This window comes from Erythrolamprus reginae, chromosome 3, assembly GCF_031021105.1.
Source record: "Erythrolamprus reginae isolate rEryReg1 chromosome 3, rEryReg1.hap1, whole genome shotgun sequence".
NCBI lineage: Eukaryota > Metazoa > Chordata > Lepidosauria > Squamata > Dipsadidae > Erythrolamprus > Erythrolamprus reginae.
The window spans coordinates 21,170,323-21,193,926 of record NC_091952.1 but is presented as its reverse complement, the minus strand read 5'-3'; positions in this window follow the sequence as shown (position 1 = coordinate 21,193,926).

The window sequence follows — 23,604 nt, the reverse complement described above, 5'->3', positions numbered from 1 at the left end:
CTGGGTGGCTAGCTGATGAGGCCAGAACAAGGCTGAAATGGGACCATCCTAGTCTCCCTTAATTTTAAAAATTCCAGCTAAAAAAACATTTGACACATACAGAATATAGTTGTCGGCTATAAATAAATTAACTGCCTTGAAGTGGCCCTGGGTTGGGCCTAGAGGCAAAAAGGAGCTGTGACGTTCCTTGAAAAATACCAGGGTGATCCGACATAAAACACACACACACACACACACACACACACACACACACACACACACACATATATATATATATGTTAAATGTTTTTAGCTGTTTTAAATGTTTTTTAAATGTTTTAAATGTTTTTTCTTATGATCCGACATAAGAAAAACATATATATATATATATATATATATATATATATATATATGTGTGTGTGTGTGTGTGTGTGTGTGTGTGTGTGTGTGTGTGTGTGTGGCTAGCTGATGAGGTCAGAACAAGGCCGAAATGGGACCATCCTAGTCTCCCTTAATTTTAAAATTCCAGCTAAAAAAAACATTTGACACATACAGAATATAGTTGTCGGCTATAAATAAATTAACTGCTTTGAAATGGTCCTGGGTTGGGCCTATAGGCAAAAAGGAGCTGTGACGTTCCTTCTATATACCAGGGTGATCCGACATAAAAAAACATATAGCCCCTCCCTGGTACAGAGCTGGAAGGGATCTGATCTGATAGCTCAACTGCTAATTCTCTGCCTTACAAGGCAGAGTCCACCGGATCAAATCCCAGTAAGGAAGGGTGTGGCTAGCTGATGAGGCCAGAACAAGGCCAAAATGGTACCATCCTAGTCTCCCTTAATTTTAAAATTTCAGCAAAAAACATATATCCACCTCACATCAGTTCAGTGAAGCAGTGGATATGATGTGCCAGTGCCTGGAGGCTGTGAGGGTCTGGATGGTTGTTAACAGGATCAGACTTAACCCTGACAAGACGGAGTGGCTGTGGGTATTGCCTCCAAAAGACTATATCAACTGTCCATCCTTGTTTCTGGGGTTGGGGTGGGGGTAGAGAAATTGCCTCCCTCAGAATGGGTTCTCAATCTCGGTGCCCTCCTAGACTCACAGCTAAGATTAGACCAACATTTGACAGCAGTAGCTAGGGAGACTTTAGCTAGGGAGCCATAGTTAGGGAGGCCAGAGGATGATAGAGGACAGGAAGGCCTGTCCATGGGGTTGTCCATAGGGTTGCAATGAGTCAAACATGACTTCACAACCAACAACAACCACAACGGAAGTCCATTTATGACGCACCACACACTAAATAAATAACAGAATACCTCCGGAACAATGTCATTTGGCGGGCCCCAGGGGAAGAGCCTTCTCTGTGGCGGCCCCAGCCCCCTGGAATCAACTCCCCCCAGAGATTAGAACGGCCCCCACCCTTCTTGTCTTTCGCAAATTACTCAAGACCCACCTATATCGCCAGGCATGGGAGAACTGAGACACCTTTCCCAGGCTTTTATATTTTATGTTTGGTATGCATGAGTTGAATGGTTTTAATTGCTGGGGTTTTATATATACTTTTTTAAATATTAGATTTGTATTACTATTATATTGTTATTGTTATTGTTGTGAGCTGCCCCGAGTCTTCGGAGAGGGGCGACATACAAATCTAATAAATAATAATAATAATAATAATAATTATTATTATTATTATTATTATTATTATTATTATTATTATTATTATTATTATTATGTTCTTGAGGGTGGAGGTGATGTATGAAAATCAAGTACAATAGTCTAATTGTGCAGGCCTGATAAGACTGGAAAAGACATGCATTTAATTTTAACTTGAAGGCTCCACACTCTTTCCTAGTCATCTTCTCTCACAGAGGTGACATGTGCATAAAAAGAAGCAAAAATCACAACTGCAATATAAGTGACATTGCAATATCAATATCAAAATTCTGCTGTCGTGGAATTATTACATTTTGCTCATAATATTGGTTTACAATATAGCAAAAGACACAAGTTTTGCAATACCTTTTTAATCCAATTTTTAAAATATTCCATGGAGAGTTATATGCTGTAGGTCCTCAGCTTAATTCATGCAAACTCTTAAATTGCGCATTCTTTGGTTCAGATATTAACTGCTGTGTTTATGTTGAATTAATTTTCATGTAAATATAATATATTAGTAGGTATTTTATTGTATTTTTAATTGCAAACATTTCATTGCTCTTTTTATAGTCTTCCCAACACAATCCTTAACTGAGCCACCATGATATATTTACAATTTTAACTTTTCCAAGGGCATCTTTTGATAAGCTAATCTTTTTATGAAACACATTATCGGCCTTCATTAGGAATTCATTGTTTTTAGGACTCCTGGATATAACCCAACATTAATTTACATGGAATTGAAAATCATACATATAATTTTCACTATGTGATCTTACCAAAAAGATTGAAAATCTGTGCTTAAATAATATCCTTTAATAGAAGGCATATGCTAATGAAGGGAACTATTCAACGAAAGAAGATACAGTCACAAATTCATTATGTGCTGCAGCTGTATAGAACTACTTAGAATAAATTTATAAGATATTTATATTCTACCTGATGGAGACCTCCAAATGAACCTTTCATATCCCCAATGCTAGCTGTTCCATAAAGAGTGCTTTCCTTTACCATTCATCAGGTGGATTTTGACAAGGAACATATTCCTTGAGATTAAGGGGCTTAGAAGTGTTGCCTTTGTCATGGTCTGACCATTTTCTGCTACGGCTTGACTTCCTGGCTCCAATCCTTCCCCGCAGGGAGGCGGAACCAATGAAGATGTTCCGCCCCAGACGCCTGATGGACCCAGAGGGCTTTCAGACGGCGCTTGGGGTTATTCCAGAGGCACTCGTCCACAGTTCGGCGGAGACCCTTGCTGAGGCCTGGAACAGGGCTGCGGCAGGGGCTCTCGACCGGATTGCGCCTTTGCGACCTCTCCGCGGCGCTAGACCCCGTAGAGCCCCATGGTTCAACGAGGAGCTCCGGGTGTTGAAACGCCAAAAGAGACGTCTAGAGAAGCGATGGAGGAAGAGTAGGTCAGAATCCGATCGAACACTTGTAAGAGCTTTTATTAAGACTTACAAAGTGGCGCTCAAGGCGGCAAGATGCGCGTACCATGCCGCCTTGATTGCATCAGCGGAATCCCGCCCGGCTGCTCTGTTTAGGGTGACCCGCTCCCTTCTTAATCAGGGGGGAGTTGGGGAGCCCTTGCAGAGTAGTGCCGAGGAGTTTAACACGTTTTTCGCTGATAAAGTCGCTCAGATCCGGGCCAACCTCGACTCCAATTGTAAAACAGAGTCGACTGACAACGAGTCAGTCGAGGTGACTGGGGCACGTACTTGTCCACCTGTCTGGGAAGAGTTTGATCTGGTGACACCTGATGAAGTGGACAAGGCCATCGGAGCTGTGAGTTCTGCCACCTGCTTACTGGATCCGTGTCCCTCCTGGTTGGTCTCGGCCAGCAGGGAGGTGACACGGAGCTGGGCCCAGGAGATTACCAACGCTTCCTTGGGGAGGGGAGTTTTTCCACCACTCTATAAAGAAGCGCTTGTGCGCCCCCTCCTCAAGAAGCCATCCCTGGACCCAGCCGTACTTAACAACTATCGTCCAGTCTCCAACCTTCCCTTTATGGGGAAGGTTGTCGAGAAGGTGGTAGCGCTCCAGCTCCAACGGTCCTTGGAAGAAGCTGATTATCTAGGTCCCCGACAGTCAGGCTTCAGGCCCGGTTACAGCACGGAAACCGCTTTGGTCGCGTTGATGGATGATCTCTGGCGGGCCCGGGACAGGGGTTTATCCTCTGTCCTGGTGCTCCTCGATCTCTCAGCGGCTTTCGATACCATCGACCATGGTATCCTTCTGCGCCGGTTGGAGGGGTTGGGGGTGGGAGGCACTGTTCTGCAGTGGTTCTCCTCCTACCTCTCTGGCCGGTCGCAGTCGGTGTTAGTGGGGGGTCAGAGGTCGGCTCCGAGGTCTCTCCCTTGTGGAGTGCCTCAGGGGTCGGTCCTCTCCCCCTTGCTATTTAACATCTACATGAAACCGCTGGGAGAGATCATCCAAGGACATGGGGTGAGGTATCATCAATATGCCGATGATACCCAGCTTTACATCTCCACCCCATGCCCAGTCAACGAAGCGGTGGAAGTGATGTGCCGGTGCCTGGAGGCTGTCGGGGCCTGGATGGGTGTCAACAGACTCAAACTCAACCCGGATAAGACGGAGTGGCTGTGGGTTCTGCCTCCCAAGGACAATCCCATCTGTCCGTCCATCACCCTGGGGGGGGAATTATTGACCCCCTCAGAGAGGGTCCGCAACTTGGGCATCCTCCTCGATCCACAGCTCACATTAGAAAACCATCTCTCAGCTGTGGCGAGGGGGGCGTTTGCCCAGGTTCGCCTGGTGCACCAGTTGCGGCCCTATCTGGACCGGGACTCATTGCTCACAGTCACTCATGCCCTCATCACCTCGAGGTTCGACTACTGTAATGCTCTCTACATGGGGCTACCTTTGAAAAGTGTTCGGAAACTTCAGATCGTGCAGAATGCAGCTGCGAGAGCAGTCATGGGCTTACCTAGGTACGCCCATGTTTCACCAACACTCCGCAGTCTGCATTGGCTGCCGATCAATTTCCGGTCACAATTCAAAGTGTTGGTTATGACCTTTAAAGCCCTTCATGGCATCGGACCAGAATATCTCCGAGACCGCCTCCTGCCGCACGAATCCCAGCGACCGATTAGGTCCCACAGAGTGGGCCTTCTCCGGGTCCCGTCAACCAAACAATGCCGGTTGGCGGGTCCCAGGGGAAGAGCCTTCTCTGTGGCGGCACCGGCTCTCTGGAACCAGCTCCCCCCAGAGATTAGAACTGCCCCTACTCTTCCTGCCTTCCGAAAACTCCTCAAAACCCACCTTTGTCGTCAGGCATGGGGAAACTAAACATCTCCCCTGGGCACGTTAATTTATGCATGGTATGCTTGTGTGTGTGTCTGTTATCATAGGGGGTTTCTTTTCTTAAATCGTTAAATTTTAATTAATTGGATTGTTGTGACTGTTTTTACATGTTGTGAGCCGCCCCGAGTCTTCGGAGAGGGGCGGCATACAAGTCCAACAAATAAATAAATAAATAAATAAATAAATATTGTGCATGAAGCCATAAAACTGAGCTCAGGCAACTCAATATCCAATCAACTCGTTTTGATGTCCTCATTTGCCTTCAGTCACATAAGATGGGGATAACAGAAAGTTTGAGCTCACTGTTAATTCAATAGATGACAGGTAAGGAATTACAATGGTACCTCTACTTAAGAACTTAATTTGTTCCATGACCAGGTTCTTAAGTAGATACGTTTGTAATTAGAAGCAATTTTCCCATAGGAATCAATAATGCATTCGATTGGGAAAACCACAGGGAGGGTGGAGGCCCTGTTTCCTCCCAGGAGATTCCTAGAGATGCCCAACAGAGGCTTTTCCCATCCTTTTCTGGCCATATTTCCTCCCAGGAGATTCCCAGATAGTCCCCACAAGGGCTTCTTCCCATATTTCCCAGCCCTGTTCCCTCCCAGGAGATTCCTAGAGAGGCCCCATGGAGGCTTCTCCATGCCTTTTCCGGTTACAGTTTCAGAGGCTCAGGTTTGTAACTGAAAAATGGTTCTTGAGAAGAGGCAACAAAATCCTGAACACCCGGTTCTTATCTAGAAAAGTTCGTAAGTAGAGCATTCTTAGGTAGAGGTACCACTGTACTTTATTTAGAGGACTGTTATGCTAAAATGGTAACATGGTGGAAAACATTGGTGAAACAGACATATATACTCTAACACACAACTAAACACACTCATTGTGACACAGTTCATGGATAACGATATCTTCATTTTAAATGCAAAGCCCAGGATCCTTAAAATTCCTTAAAGTTTAAATGATAAAGCCCAGTATCCTTAAAGTTCAGTTTTGCTCTGTGGCTTCAACAATGCAACCATTGCTAATGTTCTTGGTAACAATACAGAAATAACTCGCCCTTTTTTGCTTCCATCTATCATTGTTGAGGAAATTTGTGAAGATCCATTTTTCAAGGTACATGCCCCATCATTCAGTCAGAAATGAAGAAGCTTATTTATTTATTTATTTATTTATTTATTCATTCATTCATTCATTCATTCATTCATTCATTCATTCATTCATTCATTCATTTATTTAGTCCAATACACAATGAGGGTTTTAGTGGGTATATATCTATATACACATAGTAAAATACATGATGAAGGTTATAGAGGAGACACTCATAGTAAAATATATCTAAGAAATAATAGAAAAGAAGATATAGTAATAGAACATACCAATGAAAAAATAGAAGAAGAGGTACAGGAATAGAAGAAAGGTATAGGAGATATAGGAGAGCAATAGGACACGGGACGGAAGGCACTCTAGTGCACTTGTACTCGCTTCTTGGATGGAAAGTGTTGTGGTTGGCTAGCAGCCAGGGTCTCTGGCCATGGACTTTGAGCCTGATGAGCTTTGGTCATCTGGGCAGGGCCAGCCTGTGTGGCTGCCGGAGGAATCAGAGAGCGAGTCAGAGGAAGAGGAAGAGACAACAATGACCCTGGATGTCCAAGAATCTCCATAGCATTTGTAAAGATGTGTTCCTTTTTTCCAGGCTTTTGTTAGCTGATTTAATGTTATTTTATTTTTAATATATACTTTTAACTTTTGATAACCTGAATTTTACCATTGTTGTTAACTTTATGTTATCTTTTTTGAGTCTTTTTAGAGCAGAAAGACAGGGTTTAAGTAAGTATTTTTCAAACTGAAACACTTTGAGATGTGTGGACTTCAACTCCCCAGTCAGATGAGACCGTGACAATAAAAATGAGATTGGACACTTTGGAGGCATGAGCTCCTGATATTTATTATTATTATTATTTATTAAATTTGTATGCCGCCCCTCTCCGCAGACTCGGGGTGGCTCACAACAGTAACAGAAAACAATATATAATACAAATTCAATAATTAGAAAGCGAAAAACCGATAGTTTAAAAAACATGCACACATCATACCATACATAAACATGGTATGTTTACCTGGGGAAGATATTTCAGTTCCCCCATGCCTGACGGCAGAGGTGGGTTTTAAGGAGTTTGCGGAAGGCAAGGAGGGTGGGGGCAGTTCTAATCTCAGGGGGGAGCTGGTTCCAGAGGGTTGGGGCCGCCACAGAGAAGGCGGTTGCGGTAGGGTACAAGAACAGAATCATGGAAACCTCCTACTTTCCCTCTTCCTCTCTTATACCAAATATAGGTCGTTTATTGACTTATAATAGTTCATTTAGTAACTGTTCAAAGTTAAAACATTACTGAAAAAGTGACTTATGACCATTTTCACACACTGTAGTTCAGTGTTTCAAGTCTCACCACTGGCTCAAGGTTGACTCATCCTTCCATCCTTCTGAGGTGGGTAAAATGAGGATGGAGATTGTTGGGGGCAATATGCTGATTCTGTACACCGCTTAGAGAGGGCTGTAAAAGCACCATGAAGCAGTATATAAGTCTAAATGCTATTGCTATTGCTATTTTGATTGTTGCAGTATCTCCGTGGTTACATGATTGAAATTCAGATAATCGACAACTGACTCATATTTATAATAGTTGCTGTGTCCTTGTATGTAAATATGTTGCAATACAGAAGCTAACAATGTAAGTTTACGACTGTACCTTTAAGTGTCATTTGCTGGTTGGCCACAAGAGGGAGCCAACAATGTTCCTCTTGGGGGAGTTCTTTAATGGAGATATATATATTTACTGTATGTACTTTGCTGTGTGCTATAACCTGGCTTGTAAACTATTATTAGGATTACATGTGTATGATATTGGACTGTGCAACTACTATTCTTTTGCCTATCTGTAAATAATAGTATTGTTCTATTTGTACTAAGTCTGATTCATTGGCTGACTAACCCTCCTTGCTGCATTAGTGCTGCTTAAAGTTTGTTGAATGTCGTTTGGCGGGCCCCAGGGGAAGAGCCTTCTCTCTGGCGGCCCCAGCCCTCTGGAACCAACTCCCCCCGAGATTAGAATTGCCCCCACCCTCTCTGTCTGTCGTAAACTACTGAAGACTCATTTATACCGCCAGGCATGGGGGAGTTGAGATATTCCTTCCCCCTAGGCCATTACAAGTTATGCATGGTATGTTTGTGTGTATGTTTGGTTTTATAAATAAGGGTTTTTAGTTGTTATATTATTGGATTGTCACATGTTGTTTTTATCATTGTTGTTAGCCGCCCCGAGTCTACGGAGAGGGGCCGCATACAAATCCAATAAATTATTATTATTATTATTATTATTATTATTATTATTATTATTATTATTATATTACCTAGACATTCTATCAGTCCTGCAGTCAAGTGATCGACCTTCTGATAAGCAAAGTCAATGGGGAAGCCAGATTCATGTAACAACCATGTTACTAACTTAACAAAAGCAATCATTCAACAACTGTGGCATGAAAAGTTGTAAATGGGGCAAAAATCACTTAACAAATGCTTCACTTAGCAACATAAATTTTGGATGCAATTGTGGCCATAACTTGAGGACTACCTGTAGAATTGAGGTGGTTCTTCTGAGCTTCTTTCTTATGTCTACCTTTTTCACAATACTAAGCTGATTCTGATTTTTCTTTATTAGATTCTCATGAAAGTTATCCCCACATCTTCTAAAAATAACACCAACATTAGACATCTTATTTAAAATTGTAAGTACAAAACATATATTAAATTTACTTAAAAGGATAAATCACCAACTGTTAGATTAAGGCTGCTGAGAGTAAGTGAAGTTAAAAGAAAAATATTGCATAGTATTTCACAGATTAGGTTTGTACTGGGATACTTCACAAGCCCTTAGACAATCATATAAGTTAGTGACCTCCCCGCAATATTTTGGGGGCAGTGAACTACACTGGAAATTTTAGAAACATCATATTTTTTTGCAAAATGCTAGAAATTTCACTACTGCTTTCATGGCTGATTTAATCAGGTAGCACACATGTATGGGAATAGTCTCCATCTCAGGGGTGGGTTCTAACTTACCTTGCTACTGGTTTGCTTCCTCCTGCAGTGGGTTATGGGTGGGTGCATGCACAGTGGCAAAAAAATCCAACCACTCCCCCCCACACAAAAAAATATCTGAAAACGTGATGCCTGTGCAGTGCCAGAAACCTGGCTTCTGCGCATGCACAGAAGGAGGGAAAAATCCAAACCACCCACCCCACATAATATTGAATTTTCTTTAAAAAGATGGTGGCCTCCACAGCCTGGCAATGACCAAGCCAGTTGTGGATGCACCAAGTTACACCCATATCACATCAGCACTCCGCGGGCTGCACTGGCTTCCAATCGGTCTCTGGGTGCAATTCAAGGTGTTGGTTATCACCTATAAATCCCTACATGGCTTAGGGCCAGACTATCTTCAAGACCGCCTCCTGCCACACAGCTCTCGGTGACTGATCAGGGTCCCCAGGATTGGCCTTCTCTGGGTCCCATCGAACAGACAGTGTCAGTTGGTGGGGCCGTAGAGGAGGGCCTTCTCTATGGTGGTGCCGGCTCTCTGCCCCCTGAGGTCTGTACTTCCCCCATCCTGCTGGCCTTCCGGAAGGCCGCAAAGACTTCACTTTGCCGGCAGGCCTGGGGCTGTTGAACACCTTGATCTGGCTACTAAATGAGATGAATGGTTTTTAATGGGTTTTAGATTGTTTTTATACTGTTTTCTTTATATGTTATACACTGTCCAGAATCTGGAAGGAGTTGGACAGCTTAGCTGCCCCGAGTCCTCGGAGAGGGGCAGCATATAAAACCAATTAATAAATAATAAATGAATACATTAAACAAACAGACAAACAAACAAACAAACAAACAAACAAACAAATAAGGTAGACTCTAAATGAGAAGTTTAAAATTACTATTGCTGGTTGTTGTTTTTCTGGGCTGGTTGGGGGAGAAAGTTTTTTCTCCCCCAAAAAACTTTAAACCATTAAATACAAATAGACAACAGCAGCCTAGGTGGAAATTCACCCTAGACCAAATGAGGATTTTATATTCTTTGAGTCAGAAAGACTAGAATTTATCCTGCAGGGCAGTTTGTAGTAAAGCAGGCGAGATTAATGTGGTCAGACCAAATTGAAAAGTGTGGGGCGGGGGAGAAAGAATTTATGTTTTATATTTTATCTCTGTGAAGATGTAAGAAAGAATGCAGCCACTATGCTAGTTCAAAAGATTCTTGGGACAATATATAATTTCTGTGAAATTAATTCTCCTTACATCGGGTAGGAATACCGTGCGTTTTGTCTGTCTGAGCTGTTGAAAGAAAACTTCCCCATTTTTTGAAACCTGCTATGCTCCAAAATCCTTAAAATGATTAAAATTGCTGAATGCTTGGAACCGTTGTTGCTTTTAAAAATGGAATGCAGCTAGTCCTCATTTAGTGACTGTGTTGTTTAGCAGTAATGATGATAAGGAAAAACTAATCTTGTGTTCAATCCTGAAAGTTATAACCTTTATAGGCTTATAAGGCAAACAAAATCTTAAGGAAGATCATGAGCATAATCATGATTTCACTTCTCAAATGTTTCACTTAACCATTGTCACTTAATTGCCAATTCAACTTGTGGTTGCCAAGCAAGGATTACCTGTAATAATTTCTCCCTGGAAAGACTATTGAGTTTTCACCCCCCCCCCCCCCCCATTAAACACGGAGTTCCTCATATGTACTTATTTCATCCACTCATGAAGGCAGGGAGAATTAAACATTTAGAGTGACAGCTTGATATTTGCCCAAGAATTAAAATCATGTGCTCATTCATTTATAAAGTCTCAAAATTGCAGGAGATTAGGTGATACTTATACCGAGACGTAACAAGTTAGTTTGGTGTATGTGTAGTTTGAATCCTGGGAATTAGCCCGTTTAAAGGGCAATAATGTCCCTTTAAGTGGTATGTCGATTACACATTTATTAGAATCTTCTGATTAAAAATACTAATATTTTTAATTAAATGTATAGGCCAGCTATATATAGGAATACATGCTTCTGACATTTTCTCTTCTTTTTGCAATAAAACATATAAATGAGTAGAATATTTGCAGTCCTCGGGTTAATTGACAGGTTTATGGATTAGAGATATTTTTGAGAAGCAAGTTGAAAGCCTTTTTTCATACATGTCTTTAGCTATGTGATTAGTGGATGAACTTGTGCAAACTACAGATCCTTACCAAAAGTAGAAACTAAGAGTAGCAAGTTCATCAACTATTTTGGAGAAGAGGAGAGAGTTGTATTTTTCTTACAAAAATATCAAACTCATACATGAATAAAATATTTATTTTTATTTTATTTATTATTTAGATTTGTATGCCGCCCCTCTCCGCAGACTCGGGGCGGCATACATAAAATAAAATATTCTTAAGAAGGGAAGGTGAGAAGGGAAGGTGAGAAAAAGACAAGAAATGGAGAGAAACACAAGTCAATATTTTTGTCTATCCGTAAAGATCCCAGAAAACAAGAAAGAGAAATCAATAGAATTATAGGATGATTGTGGCCTTAATGTAGAAGATTTATTTATTTATTTATTTATTTATTCATTCATTCATTCATTCATTTATTCATTTATTCATTTATTCATTTATTCATTTATTCATTTATTCATTTATTCATTTATTCATTTATTCATTTATTCATTTATTCATTTATTCATTTATTCATTTATTCATTTATTCATTCATTTATTCATTCATTCATTCATTCATTTATTCATTCATTCATTCATTTATTTAATTATTTATTTATTTATTCATTTATTCATTTATTCATTCATTCATTCATTTATTTATTTATTCATTTATTCATTCATTCATTTATTCATATATTCATTTATTTTGTCCAATACACAATGAGGGTTTTAGTGGGTATATATCTGTATACACATAGTAAAATACATTATGAAGGTTATAGAGGAGATACTCACAGTAAAATATATTGAAGAAATAATAGAAAAGAAGATATAGTAATAGAACATATCAATGAAAGAATAGAAGAAGAGATCTGAGTGGTCTGATAGGGTTCTATATGCAATCCTGATTTTATTGATTGCATGTAATATTCTAATTTTCTGAGATTGTGGATTTGGGGTTTTTATGAGCTGTACCCCATAATCATCACAATTATGACAAATCACAGCTTGAACTATCTTGCTTTGCATGTAATAGTCTCGTCATATAATAGTTTCAACTTTTAAGTTGCATTTTTGAAATAAATAAACTTTTGCATGATATTCTAATTTTTTTAGTTTCAGTTGTATGTGTTCCCGTTGTACTCTTACTTCTGTGATTATTGGGACACACAACTGTCATGGATTTTCTCTGTCATAGATTTTCTCTTTTGTCAAGTTGGTCTCACTATTGAGCTATTAGCTTCTTTTTATGTTAAATAAACTAGAGAGATATAAAATACTATACCACAGTGGTCTGAGGACAGATTAAAATGGGTGAACAGTGCAGTCAGGCAGTAGGGAAAGCAAGTAGGATGCTTGGCAGCATAGCTAGAGGTATAACAAGCAGGAATAGGGAGATTATGATCCCGCTATATAGAGTGCTGGTGAGACCACATTTGTAATACTGTGTTCAGTTCTGGAGACCTCACCTACAAAAAGATATTGACAAAATTGAACGGGTCCAAAGATGGGCTACAAGAATGGTGGAAGGTCTTAAGCATAAAACGTATCAGGAAAGACTTAATGAACTCAATCTGTATAGTCTGGAGGACAGAAGGAAAAGGGGGGACATGATCGAAACATTTAAATATGTTAAAGGGTTAAATAAGGTCCAGGAGGGAAGTGTTTTTAATAGGAAAGTGAACACAAGAACAAGGGGACACAATCTGAAGTTAGTTGGGGGGAAGATCAAAAGCAACATGAGAAAATATTATTTTACTGAAAGAGTAGTAGATCCTTGGAACAAACTTCCAGCAGACGTGGTAGATAAATCCACAGCAAATGAATTTAAACATGCCTGGGATAAACATATATCCATCCTAAGATAAAATACAGGAAACAGTATAAGGGCAGACTAGATGGACCATGAGGTCTTTTTCTGCCATCAGACTTCTATGTTTCTATTTGGGTATCTAAATTTTCAATAGTGAATTTTATTTTGATGTTTAGAAGGCATGGAATATATTGAACACAAGCTGTATAGAGCCTTGAAGAAATGATTCTACAAAGAAGTTTGAATAATTGATAGATACGTAAATACAAAATGAGATTTCTTAATGGTTTTAGTAAAGCCTATTCTAAAACAGCCCATCAGGTATAATATTACATTTTCTTTTACAAGTACTGATGTCTTTATTTTACTTAGTGTCTCATCCTCCCACATAAATTACAAAAGCAATATAGGATGCTCACAAAAGAAATTTAGGATAATTTTAAGAACCTCTGTCAAAGTGATTTTTAAAATATTTTACATGAAGATTTCCTTCCTAAAGGGGAAAAAGTCCATCTCAGAGACTTCTTTTCAACAGTGGATGCACAGAAATCAAAATTGCGATGTGTTTAAGAGTTCAGACATCAGATCTGCAGTTAGCAATAAAAAGCCCCTAAAACCATGGAGCTGTACTTTAATTCTGCAGTTTAGAATCACATTGTCAGCACTGAGTTATTGTCATTGCAAAGATCAGACTTCTCGTATACATGGTAAAAGAAAGAAACAGTAAGAGAATACAACAGAGGAAAAGGAAGCATTATAGTACAAGAAAAGCTGTAGGCTATCAGATGCAAGCAAATAAACATCAAACTAGTGCTGAATCACATTCTTAATTCATTTTTTTCAAAAGTATCCTCAAGTTAATGGAAAAATCTCCCCTGAATAAAAATATTATATCATCTACAGTATCTGTGTTACTGTCTGTTTTATCTTTATTGCTATCTCTAGTTCGAGTTCGAGTTTTATCATCTCTAATTCTAGCTCTATCAACTCTAACTCTAGTTCTATTAACGTTATCTCTACCTCATCTCTCTGTTATATCTCTATCTTCTGCCTTCTGCCACACAAATCCCAGTGGTGGATTAGGTCCCACAGAGTTGGCCTTCTCCAGGTCCCTTCAACTAAGCAATGTCGTCTAGTGGGGCCCAGGGGAAGAGCCTTCTCTGTGGTGACCCCGGCCCTCTGGAACCAACTCCCCCCAGAGATCAGAACTGCCCCCAGCCTCCTCGCCTTTCGTAAGTTGTTGAAAACTCACCTTTGCCCCAGGCATGGGGAAATTGACACCCTTCCCAACTACTTGGTTTATGTTATTGGGCTGTGTGATTATTTTATTATAAGGGTTTTTATATTATGTTTTTAAATATTGGATTGTTTATTATTGTTGTGAGCCACCCCAAGTTTTCGGAGAGGAGCAGCACATAAATCTAATATATTATCATTATCATTATCATTATCATTATCATTATCATTATCATTATCATTATCATTATCATTATCATTATCATTATCATTATCATTATCATTATCATTATCATTATCATTATCATTATCATTATCATTATCATTATCATTATCATTATCATCTCTCTATCGTCTAGTCTGTCTGTCTGTCTGTCTGTCTGTCTGTCTGTCTGTCTATCTATCTATCTATCTATCTATCTATCTATCTATCTATCTATCTATCATGCACTGCCGTATGGAGTATGGAGTTGCATAGCCGCCACTAATTGGCTAATCAAGTGACGGGAGAAATGAACTGCTATCAGTGTCTGGCCAGCTGCAGGGAAGCCCTTAAAATAAAACTTCCCTGCAACCTGCTGGCACTTGGTATTAGTCTCAGCTTAGGAGAAATAAAGATGCTGAACAGTTCCTATATCTTGCTTCTTCATTAACATGCAAATCTAATCCTGGTGATGAAGGTGGTTGAAGAAGGACAACAGGGCAAAGGCACCTCATGACATCCATGGACATATTAAAATCAAGCACCAACCTGCTCCATCAAAACTTGAGGATGGCTATTCAATTCTCTCCAGCTCCAGAAACCTTTGTTCTGAAGACCGAAGAATGGCAAACATACTGTACATGAGCCATTTTTGAACGTTCCCAGAATCTAACAACTTCCAAGATCTACCCAACAACAGGAAGAGGGCTATTTTCCTGACCTACTGCAGGCCAAAAATATGTCAAATGGCACAGATCTTGGTGGCACCAGTGGATTTCACCCCTGGTGCTAATGCATGCTCAGAAAGGGCACTTCAGAGGCTTCTCAATTATGCCATGCATCATACAATGCCCAAGTGATAACATAGCACAGTTAGTCATATTGATATTTCAAGAAACATTGTCAAATACAAAGTAAGTCTCTTTAAACAGCTTTGCTTCTTTGCAAGCAAAAACAGAGTTCTGATGGGGTGAGAGAAAATCACACTGATGCTTTCAAGGGCATTGCACATTTGACACATATTCTTTCTTCATGGCAGTATATGGTGCCATGGATATTAAATCCTAAAATATTGTCCCATTTTCTGCTTGGATTTCACATTTGTTTTCTATGCTCACTCTATTTATAATTTATGTTTGGTATGTATGTGTTGTCTGGTTTTAATATGATAGGGTTTTAGTTATTTCTTTTAATATTAGATTTGTGCCACTATAATATTGTTTTTATCATTGTTGTGAGCCTCCCCGAGTCTTCAGAGAGGGGTGGCATACAAATCTAATAAACTGAATTGAATTGAATTACTTCATCCAGCTGCCTAAGTTTTTGAAGATATCTAATGTGGCAGTGCAGTGGTTAGAATTTAATGAGTGTAAAAAATATGACTTTAGTAATCGGGTTGTTGAAGCATGGAACTCATTACCGGACTCTGTAGTATCATCCCCTAACCCCCAACATTTTACCCTTAGACTATCCACGGTTGACCTCTCCAGATTCCTAAGAGGTCAGTAAGGGGCGTACATAAGCACACTAGAGTGCCTTCCATCCCTTGTCCTATAGTCCTATATTTTGTATTTCTTCTCTACTATATCCTCTATAATCTTCATTGTGTATTATTGTGTATTGGACAAAATAAATAAATAAAAAATAAAAAATAATAATTCTGCTGGCTGCCAGCAGTTCAATTCTCACCAGTTTGACTCAGCCTTCCATCCTTCTGCGGTCAGTAAAATCAGGACCTCGATTGTTGGGGGCAATATGTTGACTCTGCCAAGCACTGTAAAGCAGTATATAAGTCTAAGCTCTATTGCTATCTGAGCAAAATATTTATCAAGCACAATTAGAGATGTCTGAGAATAGCAGAACAATGTAGAGTCAGAATCCCCAACTTTGTTTTAGGCTGAACACTATATTTGGACTTTGAGGGACACACCAGGAGCTGTGTAAATGAGTAGTAAATAAGGTTCTGTAAAAACTAATACATTTTCATTTACATTTGAACTTAAACGTAGTAAATATGATTGTTCTCCTATAATGTAGCTAATCTCTTGTGTCTCACTAAAGATTCTAGTTTAAAAACATTCAAAAGTTCAAAAAAACCTTGGAGTATCATTCAACCTGACATGTAGTATCATTTAGAGTTGTGATGGCGAACCTATGGCATGAGTGTCACACTCATGCACAGCCATATCAGTGGGCAGCAAACTCAGGTTGGGAAACAGGCCATTTCTGGCCTCCAGAGTGCCTCCTGGTGGGGTGGTGGGAAAGACTATTTTCAGCCTCCCCAGGCTCCTAGAAAGGTTTTGGACCTTGGAGAGAGCAAAACAAAAAGCAAAAGCAAAAACTAGGCATTCTGATTCAACTGGAACTTGGCAAATGGACCATTTTCTGCCTCCAGAGGACCTCTTCATCCTTCCCAGCCTCCTAGAATGGCTCTGGAGCCTGGGGAGAGTGAGAAACAAGCATGCTATTGTGTGTTGGGGTGTCACATGCACATGTGCGGGGGCGCATGCAATTATGGGTGTGGACACACACACACAAGACCCCCCATGACCTCTTTTGGCACACAAACCAAAAAAGTTTCACCATCAGTGATTTAGAGAATGAATAAGTTACCTAAATACAATAATAGGAACAGGACACTATTACATATCACAGTTCCTGAATAGATTTTAGCCACAGTTCTGCCTATGGATACATACACATTGGTTTTGAGATCTACTAGAAACCAAGTAAGGTGCTCCATATGTAATTACAGTAGTACCTCTAGATATGAGCTGCTTCACATGCGAGTATTCCAAGTTATGAGCCACGACACGAGCAAAATTTCTGTTCGACACCCGAGTTCAAATTCGGTATACAAGCCAAGCTTCCACTAGGTGGCGCAAGAATCCTTGCTTCTGGTTATCTCAGCGCGAAAAACAAAGTCTAAAGGCATTCATTTGAGATGCGAGTTGATCGACTTACGAGCTCGGGTCTGGAGCGAATTAAACTTGTATGTCGAGGTACCACTGTACTGGTGTTTTATAGATAGATTGGTTTATGCCTAGCATGGGAGAACACAAAGAGACAAGGAATGGCATACTTATATATTATCTTAAAGAAGCAAAATAATTCCATAAGCCATAGTTTTAACCCTGCTGTTCTGTTCGAAAAAAGTTCCTAATGTTATGTTCCCGGGTCACCCTGACCCGGACCGAAAACTCTTCATTTGCAGTGCTTATGTTTGGTCTTTTTGAAAGCTTTTCTCACCTGGAAACATGTTTGAACATTTCTGCACACAATGGAATGAAAATTGAACTGAAAAAATTAATCCTTATTGGTTTATTTTGCACATAAATGTGCCTCCCCCCCCCGTTTTTGTGAAAGTTTTTTCAATTTATGGATAGTTTTGCTTGCAAAATCCATTCTATTTTACTAAAGTTGGTGTGGGATTGGTAGCTTGAACATTTCTGCACACAATGATATGAAAATTGAACTGAGAAAATAATCCTTATTGGTTTATTTTGCACATAAATGTGCCTCCCCCCGTTTCTGTGACATAGTCTTCACTTTATGGATAGTTTTGCTAGCAGAATACATTCAATTTTGCTAAAGTTGGTGTGGGATTTGTAGCTTGAACATTTCTGAACATAATGATATGAAAATTGAAGTGGAAAAATTGATGCATATTGGTTTATTTTGCATATAAATTTATTTCAATTTATATAAAATTTATGCTGTTAATTTCAAATTTACATACTTTTTTTTAGTAAAATGGATTTCTTTCATAAAATTAGTTATCTGGCTACAATGTGGTTGATTTTCAAAAGGATATTCCAAATATTTCTAGACAAATATGTATGAACAGTGACAATAATGGCACACAGCAAGGCCGGGGGGGGGTGTCCCTTTTGTGGCAAAAATAAACCAATAAGAACCATTTTTTTCAGTTCATTTATATTTTTCTTATATTCAGAAATGTTCAATTTAGTATATCAAACCTTTTGGGGGAAAATTCCTTAGGGATTTGTAGCCTTAAAAAATAGAAATTGACACGAAATTCAGAAAGGATGGGGGGAGGGGCTTTTTGATCAAAATAAAAATATAAGTCTCAATTTTTCCAGTTCAATTTTCATATCATTATGTTCATAAATGTTCAAACTAGTTTTCCAGTTGAAAAAGTTTTCAAAAATACCAAATTCAAGTACCTAAAAAAAATCATTTTGGTCCGGGTCTATATGACCCGAACAGACTAAACGTGACTTTTTTTTTGCCCAGAAAAAAAAAAATTTCCCCACCCCCACAAATATTTTTTTGATGATCAGCATTGTTAAATTGAGTAAATGAATGCCTAAGATATTAAAAATATTTTGGATTTGAAGCCTGCGTAAATATAAAGTGAAAATGGTTGCAAGCAGCCGAGGGGGGGAGGGAGGCCTTATTTCTGATGTTAAAAAACCAGTAAGAATCATTTTTTTCAGTTCCTTTATATTTTTCTTATATTCAGAAATGTTCAAGGTACCATTCCCACACCAACTCCAGTAAAATAGACTGCATTTTGCAAGCAAAACTATCCATAAATTGAAAAAACTTTCACAAAAACGGGGTGGGAGGCACATTTATGGGCAAAATAAACCAATAAGGATTAATTTTTTCAGTTCAATTTTCATTCCATTGTGTGAAGAAATGTTCAGACTACTTTCCAAGTGAAAAAAGCTTTCAAAAAGACCAAACATAAGCACTGCAAATGACGAGTTTTCGGTCCGGGTCAGGGTGACCCGGGAACATAACATTAGGGAGTTGTTTTTTTTTCAGCAAGAAAGAAACCTCCCACCCCCCAAAAAAAATTCTCATAGAGAGAACCCCTGAAATGATGAAAAGTCATGAAATTTCAAGTTTCAGATATGCAGGGAAAATTTTTTACAGGGTCTCAAACCTTGATTTCGGGTCTCACAGACCCGAACAGAACTTAAAAAGGGATGAATCATTTTCTTTAGCCTAAAGGCCAATCTGATTAAAGCAGTCCAAAAAGCAAATTGATGTCAAGGAATAAGGTTCTTTGTTGGTATTGTTATTTTTTTTAAATAAAAAAAATTGGAACCCTGTAATATAACATACATACTTATTGTATTTTTCAAAGTATAAGACTGTATAAGATGTGCCTTAGTTTTGGGGGAGAAAAATAGGGGGAAAATCTGCCTACCATCTGGCTAGCATCCTTAGTCTGGTCAGCTTCAGCACATTATTTTATCCCCTGGTTAGGGCTTAAAAAACCTTATTTGGAGGGAGCAATAACGAAAGAGCCTGCAAGACGGTAAGAGCTGAGAAGATCATTAGCACATCGTTAGGATTGGAAAAAAAACTTATTCGGAGCAATTAACAATGAAAAAAAGCCTACAAAGTCTTAGGGCTCAAAAAACATTCTTTGGAGGGAGTAACTATGAAAAAGCCTGCAAGGTAAGAGCTGGAAAGATTGTTAGAACCTTGTTAGGGCTGAAAAAAATGTTTCGAAAAAGCTACATTCAGAGGATAAAATGCACCCAAATTTTCAGCCTCTTTTAGGGAGGAAAAAGGTGCATTTTATAGTCCGAAAAATATGGCACATACAAACACAGAGAGGGACAAGAAGAATCTTTCCATTTATTTCCCCATGCATCTGGTTTCACACATTACATATATTTCTACATAGGCAGAAAGTGAGTAATCACATACTCACAAACCGAAAAAATGCAACTGATCTTTGATTTATTTTGCCATTGGGCAGAGAATACTCACCTTCCCTGAGCAAAAAATTATAATAATTATAAGCAGAGGGATTTCTTGTTATCATTATTACTGTCACTTTTGACTTCCTGTTAGATTACATAGTTAAATGAGAATTTATTTCTTTTCTATTAATTATAAATAAGGGTTCCTTGGAGATGTATTAAGTAGGAGAGAGAGGGGGGGGGAGATTCAACATTTGATAATATTACCAATATTACCAGGGCATTTTCTAGCACAGCCTATGCTAGTCATCTAACATTTCCCATCTACAAATATCTAGTATGTATAATGTATTTCTGGTTGCCTTTTGTACTTTCAAACTCACAAAGAAAAAATAGAAAAAGAACATCAGTTTCTAAATCAGTATGTTCTTTTCCCCTTTCAGCTGAATTCTTCTTTCCTCCTCATGGGCTCATTTTCAGCAACAGCAAAAGGCAAGAAGTTTCTCAATTAGCAATGGAGAACCTTAAATAAATTGGACATATATCAGAGACATATCAGAAAAGAAATATTTCTAGGAATGACTGGCATTAGTTCCTTTGATGCCAGTTGGTGCTGGGAAAGTCAAACCTGAAGCAATTTCTTGTGACTTATGATATGCAGCTAATGAAATGCTGCCTTAGTCATTTTTTGAATTCTGATGTATATTGCATTAAGCAAAAAAAGGAAAAGGGAAAAGTCAAGTGAACAAAATTAGGGTTATTAGAAATGGAGGAAAAAACCATCAGTTAAAACTTCAAGAAGTGGACAATTTAAGCCCACAAGGATGTTTTATGTTAAGCAGAAAGTGTTGAAAAGAATCCAACAGAGAAAAAATAACCTCCTTTTTCTATCCGCAAGTGATATGGACTATAAAATAAAGACAATTTTCTATTTGTTTCCACATTTCTTTTCAAATTTCAAATTACTGTTTCTCTCTCTCTTTCTTTCAAAATCCCAAATTGGTATCCAGAAAATAGTAATAAAACTTTAACCATCAATCAAAACTTAATTAACATAAAATTGAAGTCAAGTCTATTGCTGGCAAGAATAATTTTATTATAATAATGGCAGAAACATTTGTTTAAAAAGAAAAACAAGCCACAAGAAGTTGTGCTGAGGTGGTTGAAAAAGAATCAGCCACTCAGCTTTCTTGAATCCTTCCCCAAAGAATAATGCCTTGAAAGTAATAAGAGGACAAGGTTCAGGATGAAATTTGAGAATACTCTTCAATGAAGGAATTCATGGGACAATCGGTAAGTACTTCAGTGAGGGAATTTTGCATGAATAACGTACCAGAATAGAAGTCCTAAAGCAGTGGTTCTCAATCTAGGGGTCGGGACACAGGTTGAACAACCATTTCACAGGGGGCACCTAAGACCATGGGAACAGACACATTTCCCATGGTGTTAGGAACTAAAGCTTCTATTTTTGCACCTTGGAACATCCCCGGGACCGCCTTCTGCCGCACGAATCCCAGCGACCGGTTAGGTCCCACAGAGTTGGCCTTCTCCGGGTCCCGTCGACTAAACAATGTAATTTGGCGGGACCCAGAAGAAGAGCCTTCTCTGTGGTGGCCCCGACCCTCTGGAACCAGCTTCCCCCAGATATCAGAGTTGCCCCCACCCTCCTTGCCTTTCACAAGCTCCTTAAAACCCACCTCTTTCGTCAGGCATGGGGGAATTGAAATTTTTCCCTTCCCCCTAGGCTTATAGAATTTATACATGGTATGCTTGTTTGTATGATTGGTTTCTTAAATTGGGTTTTTTTAGATTATTTTTAATATTAGATTTGTTTACATTGTCTTCTTTATTATTGTTAGCAGACCCGAGTCTTAGGAGAGGGGCGGCATACAAATCTAATAAATAGATAGATAGATAGATAGATAGATAGATAGATAGATAGATAGATAGATAGATAGATAGACAGACAGACAGACAGACAGACAGACAGACAGACAGACAGACAGACAAACAAACAAACAAACAAACAAATAAATAAATATTTTTGTAATCCTACCAATCAGGCATTTACAGTGGGGGTGTCCCTCCGACCTTCCTGCCAATCAGCTTAGAATTGTCACTAGATTTATGGTTGGGGGTCACCACAACATGAGGAACTGTATTAAGGGGTCACGGCATTAGAAACGTTCAGAACCACTGCCCTGAAGAATTCTGAAAATGGCAGTATGCCAGATCTAATTTATTTGGAGACTTTCTTTCTGTCCTGAAATGATGTGCACAGATCTATGTTCCAGCGAAGCAAAACTCAAATCAGTTTAGATTGTTTGTGTGAGAAAAGAAAAGGAGCAAATTGCTTTAGTTTGAGAAAAATTCTGTCTATAGAAAGGGTGGGTTCTAACTTGCCTCACTGCTAGTTTGCTTCCTTCCATTCCACATGGCCCTGCTGTATGAGCATGTGCGCACATGCACAATGCCAAAATATTTTTAAGTACAGTGTTCCCTCGATTTTCACAGGGGATGCATTCCGAGACCGCCCACGAAAGTCGAATTTCCGCGAAGTAGAGATGCAGAAGTAAATACACTATTTTTGTCTATGAACAGTATCCCAAGCCTTCCCTTAACACTTTAAACCCCTAAATTGCAATTTCCCATTCCCCTAGCAACCATTTAGATTATTACTCACCATGTTTATTTATTAAAGTTTATTTAAAAAAAATGTTTTTTAAAGGCAGATGAAAGTTTGGCAATGACATATGAAGTCATTGGGCGGGAAAAACCGTGGTATAAGGGAAAAAACCACGAAGTATTTTTTATTAATATTTTTGAAAAACCGTGGTATAGATGTTCCGTGAAGTCCGAACCCGCAAAAATCGAGGGAACACTGTATATAAAAAAAGCCAAAAGCAAGATGGCGGTCCATGCACAGTGCCAGAAAATCAGCTTTTGCGCATGCGCAAAAGAAAAACATGAGCAAAAAATTACCCCCTACCCAATATGGCAGCATCCACGGACCGACACAAACAGAACCAACTCTGTGACGTCACCAGCAGTTTACTACTGGTTCTATAGAAGGAGGAACCCACCTCTGATTTATAGGTAAGGAGCAATAACGAAATCTACTCACAACATATTTTTCTTGGGTCTTGCAATCTGTCAACTCAATATGAAATCCAAATTATCAAGAATGATAGATGGTAATTCAACATCCTAAAAGGTTAATGTTGCTATCCAAAGAATAGAAATAGAAATTTGGCAACTCCAAATCTCAACCAAATCTCATATATCCAAATCTCATACAGTATATCGTATCTACTATTCTTCTATTCCATTCTCCTTATACTACTTTCATAATATTCTTCCATTCTCTTATTTATATATTCTATTCCTATATTTTCACTTCTATTCTTTCTCTAATATATTTTACTCGAGTATATCCTCTATAACCTTCATTG